Source organism: Ursus maritimus, unplaced genomic scaffold, assembly GCF_017311325.1.
Source record: "Ursus maritimus isolate PB19 unplaced genomic scaffold, ASM1731132v1 scaffold_25, whole genome shotgun sequence".
Taxonomy (NCBI): Eukaryota; Metazoa; Chordata; class Mammalia; order Carnivora; family Ursidae; genus Ursus; species Ursus maritimus.
This window is the reverse complement of record NW_024425008.1, coordinates 39,550,602-39,569,827: the sequence shown is the minus strand read 5'-3', so window position 1 is coordinate 39,569,827 and position 19,226 is coordinate 39,550,602. Positions and strand designations below refer to the sequence as shown.

The 19,226-nt window shown below is 45.0% G+C and overlaps 1 long non-coding RNA gene across 1 annotated transcript; it reads right to left on the bottom strand.

The window, feature by feature from the left end:
• Nucleotides 1-11,837: 11,837 nt before the first annotated feature.
• Nucleotides 11,838-17,126, bottom strand: LOC121105231. The gene is made up of 2 exons (XR_005837705.1): nucleotides 16,665-17,126; nucleotides 11,838-12,645 (listed from the first exon to the last, which is right to left on the bottom strand). It is a non-coding gene; the product is annotated as an uncharacterized LOC121105231 (long non-coding RNA).
• Between the last annotated feature and the right edge of the window lie 2,100 nt (nucleotides 17,127-19,226).

Here is a 19,226-nt window from a genome sequence, read left to right as displayed (position 1 = left end):
TTTTAGTTTTGGCAAATGAGAACAGCAAGCAGCCTCCTGGGAAGTTAGCGTTCAGTACCTAATATTCCATGCTGGGCAAGTGCAGGGCACAGGCCGTCTCTCCCATCCTGTCCTCTCCAGCTGAAATCGAGCCGGCTCCTGGAAGCAGTGCTACATCCTGAGGCCTGACCGCCTGGGTCTCGCTAATGACTGCATAGGAATAAATAATTGAGATTGTTAATGAGGGTTTGAGTTATTTTCCCAATGAGTCCAACTTTCTGGCAGCTGCTGTCATTTTCACACCCTTGCCTCAGAGTCAGGAAATATTTGGAATTTGGGTTTTTTGGTTTTGTTATTTTTTTTTATGTGGGTCTCTTTGATAGTGCCCCTGGGGAATAAAGTAGGTCCAGCCAGTCCACTCCAAGCATCGCTGAAGAAAGGGAACTAAAAGCAGTCCACGAATGTGAACCTGTTTTCTGCTTTGAACCCCCTTTCTACACAAGGTAGAAGCTAAGTCAGACGTAGGATCTCTTTCCTACGGGTTGCACCTAAATCTGGGGGAACTTCGCTAATGCCAAGGAGCGAGGGGCAGGTGGCAGATGGCTTCAGTGTCCTCACCGACCTCCTGGGATGTTCTTCTTTCTGGCCAGTCTTTGTTGGTGCCCGAGTCACTGCTGCGTCTGCCTTATGCCCACTACTGGGTCTCTGGCTTCTCTGTGTCGTGCCGCCCTGTGCTGTTGGGGAACATCTCAGGGCTCCCGCCCCATCTAAGTGACAGGAACTCCATTTCCATGGCCACTGGGACTCCTGGGACCTAGCATTGATCCTCTGCCACAGCCTATGAAACAGAGTAACTCAGCCCGACCTGCTTCCGTTGAAGATTGCACCTGGTGGCCCACATGCGGCCCTCACATGTGTTTTGTTTGATATGTCCTGATTGATGAAAAAAATAAAAAATTACAGCCATCACATAAAGCAGAAGATTTCACATATTTCAGGTCTTTCTCCCATCCTTTTCTGTCTCTTGGTGTTCTCTGAGCCCACAGAGAGGCCTATATCACCTTAGAAAAAATCATCGTCCACAACATGCCTCAATCACTTCAAGCTTTCTTTTCCAGGTCTGCGTCACAGGTGACACTGTATGGCACTAAGGACTCGACATTCCCTAAACCCTGTATTTCTCAAACTCTTTGTGGTGAAGGACCAATTTTTAAATTTCCAATCTATCATAGACCAATACTTTTGTAAAAAAAAAAAAAAGTAAATAAATAAAAATGTAATACCAAAAAAATGAAATTAAAAAGTACATGCAAATACAAGCTCAATTTATTATTATTCTTAGTTTGAACAGAAATAAAATTACTCTATAAAATTGTTATATACGCTTTTTAAATGCTTACTCTGAGTTTCTGTACTTCCCTCACTGTCGATCAATAACAATTGTAAGCATGACCCTAAACAATTCCCAAACTTCTCTGCTTTCCTGGCTTCGCTTATGCTGTTCCCTCTACCAGGATGCTGTGCTTGCTGTCCACCTTCCCTTCCTTCCTCCCTCCCCCCATCATGCTCACCTTCTGACCTTCTGATCCTTCACGGCCCTTCCAAGGGCAGCGCCTGGTAGGAGGCATCTTACCTGCTCCGGGAGCCTCCATCAGGCACAGACTGACCGTCATCCCCTTGGCATCGTATAGCGATCCTTGTGCACTGTGTGCTCACACCCCTGCCTGATGTTAAACTCCCTCGGCTCAAGCACTTTCCCACGCTGCTAACCCAGAGCCTTGTATATATACAGGAGCCTTTCAACACATGGCTGCTGGGCTGAAGTACTTCAATTAAAAAAAAAAAAAAAAAAAAAAGGCCAGGATGCCATTGGATTGGTCACAGAGTGTTCCTGGCAAAGTAGAAACAAAACTCAGTGCTTTGGGCTCTTAATTACCATGAATTCTCACAAAGTTAGCCCTAAAAGTGAGGTAACCCAGACAGAGAAAAACAAATACTGTATGACATTACTTACACGTGGAATCTACAAAAAGCCAAACTCATACATATGGAAATTAGAGTGGTGGTTACCAGGGGCTGGGGGCAGGGAAACCGGGGAGATGTTGTCGACAGGTACAAACTTGCAGCCAGCAGATAAATTAGTTCCGGAGATCTAATGCACAGAACAGTGAATAGAGTCAGTAATACTGTATCATAAACTTCACAGCTGCTAAGAGACTAGATCTTAATCGTTCTCACCACAAAAAAGAAGTGATAATTACGTGACGTGACAGAGGTGATAGAGCTAATCCCATTGCATACAATAAGTGCACCAAACCAGCATGTCCCGCACACCGGAAGCCAGCGGCCATCTTGTCCCTTCAGATGGAAGCATTAACGCTCGATGTCCTATGACCCGCAGGCTCAGTCCAACCAACCAAGGAACCTGTAGGAATTGCAACCCCACCAGCTTACGAGTAGGTAACCAGCATGACCTCAGAGATATAATCACCAAGTGTACCTAAGGAATTCTCTAACATAAAGAATAAAGAAGTCTTTTCAGATTCCAAATCTCTGGAGATGGAAAAGACCTTGAGGGGCCAGACAAAGCAGCACCAGAGACCTGCTAGCATGATATCATGGGCATCCAACCAACAGCATCTTCTCAATGTGCACCTTCCCAAAAGACCCCTGCCCAAATTTTGCCCTTAAAACCCCTCCATCTGCAAACCATCAGGGAGTTCAGGACTCCGGAGCACTAGCTGCTTGCTCTCCTGGGTGATGTCACACCAATAAACAGGCTCTCTTTCTTCTCCGCGGAAGCTCAGTATCACAACGAGGAGACAAACTCTCATTCGGTTCAGTTACACACCTTCAACTTACACAGTGTTTTATGGTAGCTCTCGATTTGAGAAGCAAAAATAAAAACAAAAAAAACTTGAGCTCTCTATGAGAGAGAAGCACAGAAAAGTCTGATGAACCAAAGAAAACCACAGCTCTATTTATTGTTGCCGAGCGAAATTTGGCAGTCTGAGTATCTTACCTGAATTATAATGAATGCTCAGATATCTTGAAGAAGTACATGTAAAAGCCTCAGAATTAGAATTCGCATGTTCTTTGACCTTGGTACATGTTCACCCTAGAATGAGAATTCCTGATTCTTTTTCTGGCTTAAAAAAGGGGGTGGGGACGCAACTAATGAATCATCGAAAACCGGGGATGTACTGTATGGTGACTAACATAATATAATAGAAAATCATTAAAAAAAAAGGGGGGGGTGGGGAGAGGAAATCAAGAGAATCAAGAGATCCAAAAGGGGTGTTACTCAGGGGGGTGCCAGAGGGAGATCACCCAGCTTCAAGGAGAGTGTTCTTGGAAAAGAACAAGGAAGGAACCAGCCAGCTCAGGAGGGATATTGAGGACATATTTAAATCCTGACTTCCCTTTCAGGGCCTCCCTGAAGTTGAGGGAGGTCAGACCATTTCCAGTTTTTGAGGTTTTAGGTTGATTTTGAAAATTAAGGAACTCAAAGTCTTGTAAAAATTGTGGTATATATTGTTTAATATATACCGAATTAATACTTTTCTCTCTCTCTCTCTCTCACACACACACACACACACACACAGCATATGTAGCCTGACGTGGAAATTAAAAGTCTGTATGTGAGGCTGTTTGGGATTCAGCCAAGATATGGGGGTTCAGGTTCTTTGTGGCTGATATTCCCTTCTTTCTGCCCCACAAATTTTGAATATTTGCCTCTTCGTCTGTCTTGGGAACCATCTGCAGCCGTTTCCCCCTGTATAGTCAAACATCCCCAACATTCTTATTCATTTCTACGGTTTTAATTGCCATATGTTTGCTTATTCTCAAACATATACCCTCAGGTCTGGGGAAATTATTAAATTTTCTATGCCTCAGTTCCTGGATTTGTTAAATGGGAATAACAATGGCACGTACCTGGTAGGCTCGTGAAGTTTAACATTTCATTAATACATGCACTAATGTATATTATACATGAATACATGTACATATATGTATACACAGTACAAATCTGCATGCAGTGACATACATACCGTATGAATTTTTATGTATGTGTGTGTAGGTTTGTATGTTAATTCATATGTACATGTGTATACATGAATATACACGGAACGTGTGTTTCTGTGTATGTAAAGTGCTTGCAACACAGTACACAGTATTTTCTTTTCACGTTCGGGGCTTGAACCACACTGAATCAACCGTGGGTTCCTCTCCGCTCTGCTCCTGTGCTCTTGCTCTCCTCTCAGCCTAGAATAGCCTCTTATCGTCCTTGCGTTTGGCGGTCTTCCTGACTCAGATCAGGTCACCACCTTTAGATCACCTTCTCTCCAGTCAGGTGTCCTTTCCACGTGTGCAACTCCCCTCAGCGTATCGCCACTCCACGTAGTTATTTCTCATCTGTCCCCATCCCGAGACCGTGAGCTCCCTGACGGTAGCGTTCGTGTCTTACTGCTTTTGTATCCTCATCGTCTCGCACAGTGTCTCGGCACAGAGCAGGGCTCACAAGATACCTGTTGAACAGGTGCAATCTAAAAAATCTACAGGCAGGGCTCATATATACGTATGTAGGTGTGGGCCAGTGACCCCTGTGGAGAGCCTGGGCCATCTACAGGAGAGGAAGGGGGCGCAGTGTAGGTAGGATGGGAGAAGTCCCTCTATTTCCCTGGGGGGTGGAGGAAGGGGGCAGGGTTAGCAGGAGTATGGCCAGCTTTGCAGGTGGGTGCCCTGGTACATTTTGCTGTTCTTATCTCTGTAGTGCTGGAGGTTCCAGCCATAGCTTTGCCCCTAACTTGACTGTGATCTTGGAAAACGACTTCTCTTAACTCCAACTTCCTCATCCCCAATTAACTGCTCTACCTGGGATGACACTGAGCTGGACTGACCTCTGCGGCAGAACAGACTACTTTGGGCTGCGTCTGTTCTGACTGGGCAGTGTCCATGCCTTTCTCGTTGGTAACTTCAAACAGCCACCATAGCCCCTACCTACATGCTAGATATAAATGTAAAGTTGCTTTCCTTTTCATCTCATATTTTGAAATATTAGTCATTTGAATACCACTTTCTGATTTTTCCTATATTCACATTTTTACCTACACTCTTTTACTTAACATTTTTATTTAAATTCATCACTTTTTATTTATGCCCACTTTAGCCTTTTTCTAAGCAAAAATATTCTTAAATTCATGAATTTGATATGCAAGTGGCTCTTTTGAATGCATGTAAAAATAAAAATATAACTGTTACAATGTATAATATTCCTTTATGTGCTTTCTACCCTTTAGATGGCATGCCCATTACCCTTTAGGGAATCTCAGACATCGGTGGTTCTCAAAGGGGGATCCCTGGATCAACAACATTAGCACCACCTGGGAACTTAAGAATGCTATTCTCCAGCCCCATCCAGAGCTATTGACTCTGAGACTGAGGGTGGGGCCAGCAATCTGTGTTTTAACGAGCACCCCCCCCCCCCCCCCAGACTCAAGATTGAGAACGGCTGTCAGAGAACTTGGTGCACTCCTGAGAGCTCACCTCCTCTACCCAGGAGTCTCGGACTCAGACCCTCTCCCAGCCTTGGCTCAGCCCTGCCTCCCTGCAGGACCACTCATCGTTCCCGTTCAGCCACTGAGACATGCGCAACAGTGCAGACCCACCGGTTTTTCCTGCAGCTGGCATAGCCTTCATCGGGACAATTTCCTTCCCACTTTATTACAGTTTCCCAATCTTTCAGGCATTGAGTTGATTAAATTCAGAGGAAGAAATGGGTCAAATCCTCTGTTCCATAAAAACTAATTACCTTCTCTGTCCTCCTCATTGTGTCCTGTGAGGTGGGGTAGTCTTTTTCCTTTTTCTCAGCATGGTCTTCTACATTGTCAAGGTGCTCTCCATGGGGCAGGGTGGCATGAGGCCCTCAGAGGTGTGTAGGTGCCCTAAGAGGAGTCTCTGGTCCTCTGAGAGGAACCACTATCCCTGAAGGGAGAAGCATAGGAGCTGGTACGCCATCTTGCTTTGCTTGGCCATTGATACTGCAGCATGAATATCGATGCCGGCAGAACAAGTCCAAGCACCCAGAGTGGGGACCCAAAGAACCAGCCAAGAGGGTCCTTGGCTTCGTGCAGGATGGAAACCAAATGTGAGCCAGCAGGAGGTGAAAGCAGAGTATACTGAAGATATATACAGTGAGAGATACACACAGAGCATCTGGGACGCTCAGAAAGGAAAAGAGGGAGTCTCATCATCGCTTGAGCTCTGGAGTGGTTATTGATGATTGTCTGGTGCACTTGTCCTCTCAGGCATCCAGAAACCTGTCAGAATGAGGACAAGGTCCAAGTCCCTTATTCCCTAAAGCCAGGCGTCTTGGCATGGAAAGGTCTAGCACCAGTGGTCTGGAATATGCAGGATAACTTCCTTCCTCTGGTCTTTCTCAGCTGAGCCTTCCTTAGACGTTATCTATTCTAGAGAAATCATTAATCCCTGTCCCTTACAAGGAGGACAAATACTATTTGCATTACAAGGCATGTGTAGAGTGGGATGGGGGTGCAGGTCCTGGCAAGAACAGAAGTCAGAAAAGAAGCAAAAGGAGAAAAAACAACTTTTCCCCTCCTGGGGTCCCTTCAGTTTCTCTGTCTCAGTGCCACTGTTTCCTGCAGGGGGCTTCCTCATCTCTTCTCCACCTACACTGTCAACTATGCTGATTACAGCTAGCACGTGCTTCAGCTTCCCACCTGCCAGGGAAGCCTAACCCTCTCAGTTGTTCCACCCTCACCTCTCAGAGAAGCTCTCCTGTGGCATTTCCTGGGCTAGCCCCCTCCTCTGAAACTCTCGGCCAACAGGTCCAAAGCTGAATGTACCACCTTCAAGGGGAGGGGAAAAAATTTTTCCCTCTACCTTTCTAAATTCTTGGCTGGGGCCCCTGTTGCAAAAGACAGATTAACAAAAGAAAAACAAGTTTATGAGCATGTATATCTCATGTATACATGGGACACACCCAGGGGGAGAAATGAGAAACTCTCCAAGACAGGGCTTAGAATTCAGGCTGAACTATCATCTTCAGCTAGAAATAAGAAAGGGTATGGGGAAGGCCAGTGTACAGGACGACCAGGGAAAGTTTGGTCAATCAGAGTTTTATTATGCAGATTTAAGTCATGGCTTCCCCACTGATAAGAGTTTCTTAAGATTCACTCATCCCTCTCCTTCCAGGTACAGAAGGGAGAAACCCTCACAAATGCAGATTTCCTTTATAAATGTAACTTTCCCTTACAAAAGGGTAACTTCTGTTTTCAGAGCTTCTCCTCTGTCTGTTGTTTCTTAAAATAATCAACTCAAAATAGTCTATATGCCAATGGGGCCCTTTTGGGGACGGCAAATTCTCACCCTTCACCTTCCCCAATAACCCCCTTGTTTTCTTGCCTTTCCCATCTCAGTTAATTGAGCCAAAGGCTGCTGCATCGTCCAAGCCAGAAAACTTTGCCTTTTCCTCAGACACATTCAGTGGGTCAGCAAGGCATGGGAATTACCCCTTCATCCTCAAACTTTCCTCCTTGTATCCTGGAAGCCACATTAGTGAAGGTCCTCAGTCCATTGAGACAACAACTTCCAGGCTGGTCAGTCCTTTCTGCACCTGCTCACCAGTCAGCAGCTGAAGTAGGTTTTAAATAACAAATCAAGTCATGTCACTTTCCTGTGAAAACTTTTTCTGCTGCCACCTCCTGGATAAAATTCAACCCTTTCGCCAAGCAGGCCCTTGAGCACCTGATCCCAAACTTCTTTCCTGCATTGTTCCCAAAGCATGCTGGAGTCCAACCCCACAGAACCATTTGCCATTCCCAGAACACAGGAGCCTTCCTGCCTCTGGGCCTGGGAGGCCTCCCTGTGGGCCCTCCTTTCCCAGTTTGGTGATTTCCCACCAGCCCATGAATCCCAGCTCAAGGGTCAACTCTTTAACAATTTCCCTGACTTCTCCCCACATCCAGCCAAGCCTGGTCCCTGTCCCCTGTGCACCTTCGACAGCTCTTAAGTGAGGGCCCCTGCAGAGCTCCTCCCTACTAGAAGCGGATATGGTGGTCTCTCATTTGCCTTGCCCCCCCTGGGGCCCAATGCAGACACTTAGGACTAACCAGTACTGCGGCAGCCTTTGGAGGTCAACAAAAGAGCTGTAAACACAGTCCCAACTCCTATCAAATCTGGAAGCCCAGAGCAGGCCGAACGTTTTGCCTCGAGTCACCAGGGCACTGGCTGTGCTGCCATCCCATCCACACTGGGCTTCTTAGACAATATTCACCCTCTTAAGAAGCTGAGAACCCAAACCCTCTATCCCCAAACCCCACAGCTTACTGGCTACAGTAATTCGACCTCACTATTCTGTCACCTTCCTTAGCGTTACTTCACTAGTCCAGAGACTCTTACCTTGGAAGAGCAAAGTTGCAAAACTTTGTTTCGTTCTAGAAGTTCTGGAAAGTCTTGTCAAATCATCAGCAGATAGTTTACATCCTGGATTTGCCTTACCTTGTTGCGTCCCCCAGTCGTAGGCTATTATAATCCTTTTTCAGTCCTTGCCCAATCCTTACCCAGGCCTAACCAAACCTCCTTCTCCCCAAAGATCTACCTTAGGCACACGTGGCTGGCTCAGTCAGTAGAGAATGCATCTCTTGATCTTGGGGGTTGTAAGTTCAAGATCCATGTTGGGTGTACAGATTACTTAAACATAAAAAAAATCTTTAAAAAAAAAACCCCAAAACTTATCTTAAACCAGACCTCGAAGTCAATCAGACCTTCCCCTTTCCCTAACGAGACACTATCAGACCTCCGTATGGTGGTTAGCAAGAAACCCAGCTTCACCTTATTAACAGGTTGTTTGGGAAGCCAGCAGCAAAGGCGTTGTCTTCTCCAGGCTTCTCCTACCTAACGAGGAGATTGTTAGTTTGCGTTCAAAGGGAGCTTCGTTCTCTCAAAATGTTCGACAGTGAAATTCTCTTTCGCTGTAATGCTCTTGTGCTGCGAAAAACCTGACCTTGGCACTGAGACGGTGCTTCCTCTCTCTAGATCAAAATCGCCCTTTGGCGTCTTCCTGGCGGCAAAACCCACCTGCAGATGGAAACGCCATGATGTGGTGCCTTCTGAGAATTTACCAGCAGAGGGCGCTCTTGAAAAAAGAATTATTTGGAAGCTGCTTTTCAGGGACTGGAAAATTCCCCCACAGGAGGCACCGCTTAATTTTAATTATTGTAATTAATGGTAAAAGCCAGCGCAGCTTCCACAGGACATAAAGCAGAACAGGCACAGAGTGAGAGAGGTGCCAACGGCGGGAAACCCAGCGGAGAACCTTCCCAAAGTCGCGCTCAGGTGAGATTGAAAGCCTCTAGTGGGGGTTGCCTCCTGCAATAAGAGAATTTTCCCCCAAGTAATTCTGACACCTGCCGCATTTAGCTCACGCCGCGTTGAAGTCAGAACTACTTACTTGGGGTTCCTGAGAAATTACTTTCTACATTCACGCAGAAAGTCCCCCTAAGCCAGGAACTGGCAAACTTCTTTTGGTAATAATAGGTATTTTCACTTTCACAGGCCATGCAGTTTGTCACAGTTTCCCAAATCTGGGTTGTAGCTCAAAAGCGGGCACAAAAAATGACACAATGAGTGGGTGTGGCTGTTTTCTAACGAAACTTAATTTATGGACCTTGAAATTTTAAATTTTGTCTAATTTTCACAGGTCACAAAGGTCATTCTTCGTTTGATTTTTTCCCCCCAGCCATTTAAAAATGTAAAAACCATTGTTAATTTGTAGGCTGTTACAAAGGCCAAATTTGGCCCATAACCTGTGGTTTGCCAAACTCCTGCTCTAAGCCCTCCATCAGCCCAAACTTGTAACTCCATCTGTAACTGCTGCACCTGAGAGATTATCTTTATAAATTTTTCTCCCCGAGACCATCTAGAAATGTCCTCCAAAAACAATGAAGGAAACAGCTTTTTGAGGTCCTCCTACTAGAAGGAGAGTTACTCCTTATTACAGAGCAGAGAGTTGTTGAAAATTCTGCACTGGGTTCAGGGGTTCATAAAAACACGATTTTCAAGGGTCCACACCACTAACTGCTTTTTCTGGTGTGACCATTTACTGCAAAATGCATGTTTTGCCAGGGAGGCCGTGCTGGATGGGCACTGAGCTGGCAGAGAGAGTGCAGCGGAAGCCAGGTAAGCCAGGGCTGACCCCAGAAGGAGGTCTTGGACATGGATGTGACGGAACTTCTTTAGTTGCTCTTTCCTTCTCTGTAAAATGACGGAATAATCTTCTCTATCCGAAGGGCCTTTAAGGAGGATGCCAAGAACCTGAAACATAGTGGGCGCTAAACGGACAGTAGCTTTTATTACCGAGAAGACAGAAATGAACCCTCAGAAATACTTCATCCGTGTGTGAGAACCAGCATATGCGCCAACGTTAGTAATGGGTTAGATAGTGTCTTAGTCCATCTGGGCTGCTATTATCACAGAATATAGTATCCATGTGGGCTGGAAACCAGAGACTGGGTAGATTATAAACAGCAGAAATGTATTGCTCACAGTTCTGCAGGCTGGGAAGTCCAAGATCGAGGTGCTGGGAGATTCCGTATCGGGTGAGGACCCGCTTCCTGGTTCACGGGCAGCTGTCTTTTCTGTGTGTCCTCTGTGGAAGGAGTGAGGGATTGCTCTGGAGTCTCTTTTCTAAGGGAGGGCCCTAATCCCATTCACGAGGAGGAGTCACCCTCATGACCTAATCACCTTTTAAAGGCCCCACCTCCAAATACCATCACATTGGGGGTTAAGATGTCAACAGATGCATTTTGGGGAACACAGACATTCCATGTACAGAATATGGTAATACGAATGGATGGTAAGATCCTTGAGAGCAGGGGACACACAAAATTCCTCTTTTTCTGACTCACTTAGTCAGTGCCTGGCTCCTAATGAGGGCCTCTGTTGTTGGGGAACACCTGTGCCTGATGGAGAGCCACGCACCGCCCTGAGCACACAGTTCCCGGTTATCTGGTTCTCCTCCCATGCGGGCTCTGCTCTTTTTCTTACCTTTGAGCTGTTTTATAGCTCCGTGAGTTACGGATAACTGATAGCCATGTGAAATGCTTCTTCCTTGAGATATGCAACTAAATTCTGTCTTGGGGAGGTTCAACTGACTTCTCTCTCCCTTTGTGTATCATTTGCAAATTCGTTTCAGTATTTCTGATCTGCAAGCGTCTCTGCTTTTTGACTTCTGCCTTGAACCAGTTGTAACATCAACCTGATTTCTTTATCAATAATGATTTAAATAAAACCTTCGACGTGTGTTTATTTTACATCTCTGGGACAGTCATGGTTTTCAACTATTTTGTGGAAAGTTGTCTCCTAACACACCATTGAATTGTGAAACTGAATTCAGGAATGTCTTCTTAGAAAACATTTGAACAGCATCCTAGGGGACAACCTCACATTTCTGTCTAGCCCTTGTGGGTCATCTGCTTTTATGTTCTAGTCAGGACTAGGACACTAAATAGCTGTAACACTGAAGGACACATTTCCTCATCTGCAAAATAAGGAGTTGGAGGAGAAAACCATTCATAAAATGGCAGTTTTCAAACTTTATGGTCGAAGGACCCCTTTCCACTTTTAAAATTTCTAAGAATACCCTTAAATTATCAAGGCTTTGTCTTATGCGGGTTATATCTATTGCCATTTATCACATTGGAAATTAAAACAGAAATTCTTTAAAAATATGCACTTACTAATTCATTGAAGTAGCAAACACATTGCATGTTAACATAAATAACATTTTTATGAAATATAACTGTTCTAAAACAAAAAATACAGTGAGACAAATGGCATTGTTTTACATTTTTGCAAATCCTTTTATTGCTTGGCTTAACACAAGTGCTGGATTCTCATCTGTGTATTTGCATTCAGTCGGCTGTGATGTCAAGATTACGTAGGCTCTAGAAGCTCCATTGTACACTTATGAGAGAATGAGAATAGAAAAGGCAAATAATATCATAGCATTATAATTTTGAGCTATCAGACTCTCAGAAAGGATCTCAGGATCCTCAGGAGTTCTGGAATATTCTTTGAGACCTGCTGTTGTAAACTAAGATGTCCCACAGGTGGAAGTAGTGATTTTTTTGATGAAGGGATGGATGTCCCAGTGCATCACGCCAACCCCTTTCTTAAAGTGACAGTTTGCTTTTGCAAGCAGTCTGGAACGGTAAGATTTTTCTCCTGTGCGTACTTCTGCAAATGCAGGAGCATCTGTTGCTCTGTGCTGGGATCCTGTGTGACCAGCTCTGGTGGGATAGTGCATATTCCTGGAGTAGGGACAGGAAATGGGGTGGCGGTGGGGAGGGGAGTGGAGGGGAGAGGGAATGCGCACCATTCTTACCTCTTTCCAAGAAGCTCACCATTCTTATCTCTTCCCAAGAAGCTCTGGGTGAATTCTAGAAACTGCATTTGCAACGGTCTCTGTTCTGAGATTCTTCCCGATCCCTTCTCAAATCAGGGCTTCTGGAAGCCCTGGAAGCCCCCACTGCCACCCAGACCCTGCTTCTGATGCCTGGAGGGTTCACTGGGCTCTGAGATTACAGGGAAGCAGTTGTCAGAAGAGCAGTTGGAAAGGGAAGGGATTTTCCCCTCCTGAAAGTCCTGAAAAAGAAAAACAAAACACTTTGGACCTTCCCTGTCAGACTCCTCCTTTGTGGTTTTTTCCCCTGCACTGGCTCCTCGATACCAGGAAAGATTTCTTGTGCAAGTGACCACTTTCTAGGCACCAAGTGATCACAGTGAAGAAAAGGTTAAATATCGACAAGAAAGAGTTCCCTGATTTCTTCCTTTCAGAAAAGCGATCCAGACGTTTGGTCTACAATCTACTTGTTCTACAAATGAGAACAGATCCAGAACTTTCTAATAGCCTACTTCTCAAGTACTTGCATTCCAATTTCCATGACAGGATAGTAATTAAGGGTTAAATTTTTGGAATCGAGACAGATATAGGTTCTTTTTTTTTTTTAATGTTTTTTTATTATATTATGTTAGTCACCATACAGTACATCCCCGGTTTCCGATGTAAGGCTCGATGATTCATTAGTTGTGTATAACACCCAGTGCTCCACGCAATACGTGCCCTCCTTACTACCCATCACCGGCCTATCCCATTCCCCCACCCCCTCCCCTCTGAAGCCCTCAGTTTGTTTCTCAGAGTCCATAGTCTCTCATGCTAGGTTCTTATCCTTGATCTCCACTTCACAGCAATGGGAACTTGGCGGAAATGCCAACCTTTCCAGATCTCAAATTTCTCAGCTGTAAAATGGAGGGGAATGAGTTCGAGTATCCCCTGAAGCAGAGCCTGGATCTAGACCTTGGGTGAACATAGTTTAATGATGGTGAGGGTGACCTCAGAAAGCAGAAACGTAGGAAGAAAATAAATGAGACAGATTAGAAGGAAAAAAATCAATAGGGTGTGTTCCTGGGCTGGTTACTATTCTGGACAATTAAGGCTCAATCCTGTCAGAGACCCTCTGAGAAACCATATGAAATGTACCCCAGAATTATCCTCTGAAGGGTGGGTGCCTGAGACATTAATTTCATCCCTCATTGTTTGAGGATTGCCCCTGGGGGAAATGAATTTCTCTGGGGAAGAATGAATCTCCACCACAACTATGGCTGAAATCAAAGTGGATCACCAGATGTGACGCGAGGCACATAAGATATCTGCTACCGGAGATAGATGACATCCGTGTCATAGAGTCACTGTGAGCATGAAATGCAACGGTGTCTTAAAATGTTGAGCATTGTGCCTGGCACACGGTTAAGTGGCTAGTAAGTGTTCGTTTGATCGTTACCGCCGCTACTATGGCGGTCATCATCATGACCGCGATCATTGCACTCTTGAATGAGAGACGCGGGGGTAATTTGATGGCTTAGGGGACTCCAGGAACGATACATAATCCACAGCTTACCTCCTCCATACCACAGCCTGTATGATTTACCATGACCTATGGCCCATTGTTGTGATTATCACAGTACTCTTATTTTCTCCTTTTTTGTGTATGTGTTTTGCCAAAATTCGGGCTCGAAGATAGGGCACATCCTGTCAGTTGGATGGGGTGGAAAAAGGGCTGCTAACCATTGCTTTGGAGCAGCGCTGTCTCATAGGACTTCCTGCAACGATGGAAATGTTCTAGACCTCTGCTATTCCACTAGCTGCTTGTGGGTCTTGGATGATTGAAATATGGCTAGGCTAGTGTGGCCGAGGCACTGAATTTTTACTTTTATTCCATTCTCGTTAATTTCGGTCTCAGTTTAAATAGCCACATGTAGACACAGTCGAGGGCACTTAAGGATCGTGCTCCCAGTGCATCGTGGAAAAGACCCTGCCCCTGGGGCTAAAATGAAGGCAATGTGCCCAGCGGTGTAATTATTCTGGCCCCCAGGCACGCAGGTGCCCACTGGATCTCGCTTCTGGTTTGGAGGGTGGTGGTGTCACTGGGGCCGAGGAGCTGGGGACTGAAGGGAGTGAAGTCCCGGCAACGCGAGCTGGCACCGGTTGGGGGAAGAGAGGCCACAAGCGCAGTGCAGTTTAGATCGTTGTTCTGTGCGCAGAGCCAACTGCTGACCGTCGTGCAGCAGTCAGGGAGCCGTCTTCGGAGCTGCCTTTGGCAAGTTCGCAAGACGAGCATTTGCAAGTTGTGCCTCCGCCTTGTCCCATTTCTCTGTGCACGCACGTGCGCCGTGCGGAACCCACAGGACTCGGCAATGATCATTAACGTTCCCAAGGGCGGTACTGCTGTTTTCTACTCCCAAGGAAATTAGGGTTTACCCAGAAAGCCAAGATTTTCATGGAATAAACCACAGATTCCAGCATCACCTCCTCTGCCCTCCTCCCCCCAGCTTCCTGTGTTCTACCACTGTTCATTCCGATGGGTAATTGACTATTTCCTGGTCTCCTTCCTCCACTAAGCTGCCAAGTCCGTGAAGGCAGGGATGCAGTGTCTACCCAGCACAGGCCACAGACACAGTCAAATACTCAATTATTTGAGGCTAATGACAAGGGCAATAGGAGTTGAGAGGAAAGAGACAAGTATTTCCTTAAGTCATTCACTGACAATATGGAGTTCAGATGAGGTTTGAAAAATGAGCAAGATGTATTTACTCAAGGAATTGAGTAATGGCATTCCAGGGGAGTAACGTCATAAACCAAGACATGAAGGTAGGATTGAAAATATTATATTTATGGGAGACAGGATGAACTACAAGAAAGTTTAGAAAACAAGGTGGAAGTAGTAGGTTGGAGCTTGCCACCCCGGCCCGAGTGTGGATCTCCTGGGTTGGTAAGAGCACCGCGACGCCGTGCACCCTGGGTGTCTTGAGCGTTCTGGAACTGGAGGGTGCCCTCCAGGAATCTGACAAGATGGGGGGTTGGCTTCAGTTGTTTTTGCTTTTAACCTTCCTTCTCTCTTCCTCTAGCCCTAGCGCTTCAATCTCCCTAGACTCACTGTTCTCCCCCTATGGTACAGCGACCCCACCTCCACCCCGGGTTCAGGGGTGGGTGAGATCTCAAACCAGATCCAGCCAATGAGAGTCTTAGGAAGTGTTGCAGGGATACGGTCAGGACTTGTGCTGGAGCTGTTATTACCTTTCTTCTGTGATTGCTAAACTGATGAAAGCAAGCCTGGAACTGCTGACACTATACTGATGCTGCAGGGGAGAGTCTGTCTGAGACTTAAACCAGTGCCGGGGCAAGAAGGACCGAAAGGACAATGCAAGACATCTGATGACATCATCTCAGCACCTGGATCCCGCTGAGCCTGAAGTGGGCCCTATTTCTGAGCTCATCAGTTATTAGCCAGTTTCACTTGCAACCAAAGGAGTCCTGATTAATGAATACCCGGGGTAAGTGGGATGCTCAGAGTGGGAGGAGATGAGTCAGAGTGGCCACACCAGCAGATGTGGCAGGAATTCAGATGTGAGGTACCGAAGGTCCAAACCAGAGGGATATGGAGGTTGAGAGGAAAGGAGGTGAGTGAAGCGGTGGGAAGGAACTACTGAGAATTTTCCTGTCTTCCAAAGTTGTACAAGCAGTGTCTAATGCTTCTTTGTCACCTCTTCCTTCGTGATGCCTCCGTACCTTCTCTCTTTCGTTTGGTTTTGCCAACTTGGTGAAGCAAATGAAGCAGGTATTCTTGTCCCCATTTTATAGTGTGGAGAAGTTAAAGGACTTGCCCAAGGTCATAGGGGAACCCTGGGGCCTACTTTGGATTCTCTAGCTCATGCTAAATGGGCCCTTGCGTGGGTACGGTATGAAGTCACCAGGTACTGTCTTTCTGTCACTTTAGGATGGAGGTGCTTCCCCACCCCCAGGACATGGAGAAACAGTAGGAGTTCTTACAGAGGAAAGGCCCGGGAGCCCATGACCCTTTTCATTAAAAATAAATTCTGCCTGAGTCTCCTGGTTCTAAATAGAAGAAAATGTAGATTTGGGGCAGAACCGAAGGGAAAGGGATTTCCCTTGGCAAATTATTTGCAATTTGTGGATTGGAGCTGACCCAGCTCCAATTCCCACGTCATTGTGAATGCTAAAATGTGACCAGCTTTATTAAAGAACCAGGGCTGGAGGCAGTCCTTTCACATGGGCTCAACAAAGCAGGAGCAGAGTTAAAACTCACCAGCTGCCTCCTCACAGCATCTCATGTCCAGAATCTGTCTACATTTTCACCCACGGGTTCTAGGTCTACTCCCAGCCAGGCACTTCCCGCGGCTGTGGGAATAAGAGAGAGCATGCATGATTGGTTTGTGCCATTCCTTAGGCATCGTGAAAAGCTACCTGTGGTGAGTACGTGGTCCTCAGGCTCCAGCACTCCGTGGAGTGCGTGCATTTAAGTGCCACCGCCAGAAATTCTGAGTTAGTTGGGGCCCATCATCTGCCTTTTTAATTGGGATTCTGATGCAGGTGGTCCAGGGACCATTGCGAAACAGGGATGTAAGTGAACGAGTGCACTAACTCCCAGCGGCCCCTATCAGTTTGAGAGGCGCTGCTGTTCCTGACACGAGTCCTGGGAGAGGCAGCACTTCCTTATGACCAGGGTCTATCACTCCCTGGCATCATTCGAGGGACCTACGGAAGGTTTTGTTGACTGTCTCTGAGGAGCTGCTGAATCTAGAATGCTAAGCATTTTGCCTTCTCCAGTACTCCTTTTAAATCGTGAACAACTTATGGAGAACAGCATTCTCTGTGTCCTTTTTTTTTTTTTTTTTGGTGAGGGACAAATCCCAGTGCGGCACACTCACAGCACATTAGAGTGTAACCGCAGCTCACGTGTCCGCACGGTCCAGGCTGCCAGAGCCCTGCGCTCTTCCCCATCACCTTTGTCTGTCCCCACGCATGGGCCTCTAAGATGTAGGGACCCAGGGAGAACGGCTTTTAAAGAGTCTCACGAGTCCTTCCTTAGAGGACCTCTGTTAACAAAGTCCTAAAGAAAATCAATGGATTCCTATTTCCCCACCCATCCTGTTATGTGTCATCATCTTTCTCAAATTAACCATGAAATCGATGGGTGAGCTGGCCCCCAGGCCCTCGCCATGAAATTGACTGCATATGAAATGAATTTGAAAATTCCATTTATTAAAACAAATACATTGTCCGTGTGGGATGAAAATGTGCACATCACATTCAGGTTTCCCTGCTCTAACATTCCTGTGTTTCCTCTCTGAAAGACACACTCCATAGATCTTATATAGGAAAAATGTGAACAATCCTTGGGTTGGGAAAACATTGATACGTAACAATTCACCATTGCCAGCTTGAAGCAAATATTAAAAAAAAAAAACCAACTACAAAAATCTTAGCATGCTGTCTAATTTCCCCAAATCCCATTTGTGAATAGGAGTACGTGGAGAAATGGTTTTTAATTTTTCCTTGGTAAGCAATCTCTTTCAAATATTATTATTGAAATTAACCTCAGATCAAAGCACTGTTTTGCAATCTCTAATTTAAATTAAATAGTACTTGGTTTAAAATTGGAAAAGAAAGAAAAAAAGAAACCAGAGTTAATATTAAGGACGATACAATTTTTTTTCTTAATATGAAGGTTACTGTTACAGTTTAACTGCATGACAGATTTTCATTACTATCCAATACATTATATACAGAAATTAGGGCCTTGCATAATTAAGTTAAATTTTCCTATTAGTTATTCCTTAAGATAAAGTTATGCTGGTGGAAATGATTGTTGAATTTCTAACAGAATTAAAGCTCTTTAGAGGTATAAGTCATCAAAAGATTTCTTTCCCCCTTAACAAGTAAAAATACCGATAAGCAAAAACTCATATAAAGACTCTGGTATTATATACCATACTACAGGACATGAAGTAATGAAAAAGCCCAAACATTTTCCTTAATTTCAGATTGATTGTGTATTTTCTGCTTTTTCTCTTTTGTAAACAAGGTCACAAGTTTGGAACTTCCTTAACTTTTAATTATCAGAGCCGTAATACAGTGCTTCCTTCAAGTTTTAATTCCATTTTAATTGCTCCAAAGATCTAGATTTACATAAAAATATAAAGCATCCCTCTAAGAAAAATAAATGGTGTGGATTATGAAAATCCTTGGGGTCTTACAATGATGCCTTAATCACCATCAAAAGGTGCTTTATTCAGAGTTGTTTTTATGTGACCACATATTCAATTCATGTTTTGGCTTAATTTTAAAAATGTGATATGGTTTTAGCTGATTCCACAGTATTACTAAGCTAATGGTACAATACCATATTAGTTTAATAAATACTCTGCCAGGGTCTTCCTACTAAATCTTCATTAGCGTTTCGCTGATTGTAATAACATCCCAAGGTTTGAACAGAAGTATCTGGTTATAGAACTAGATTCACACATTTTGCAAATATCTCAGGATTCCCTTGCCCCCACCCCAGGTGTGAGCTTTCTTTTACCATCATGCCCATAAAAGGCGCTAGGGAAAGTATTTACTAACTCTTTCAAAATCTGTCCTTGGCATACGAAGCTTTTACATCTTCTTTTCCTTCTTCATTTTTTTTTAAACAGAAGGAAGAGAACAGAAAGAGAATAGAATTAATTTGGAAATAGTCTTTTGCAATTTCAAAGTACACAGCAAGCTCTAAGACTGGTCCTCTTTTGCCTGGGAATGACACAGAAAAAAATTGATGCAGGTTACCAGGACCTTCCATTACTGATGAAGGCTAGAGCTGTAATGAAAA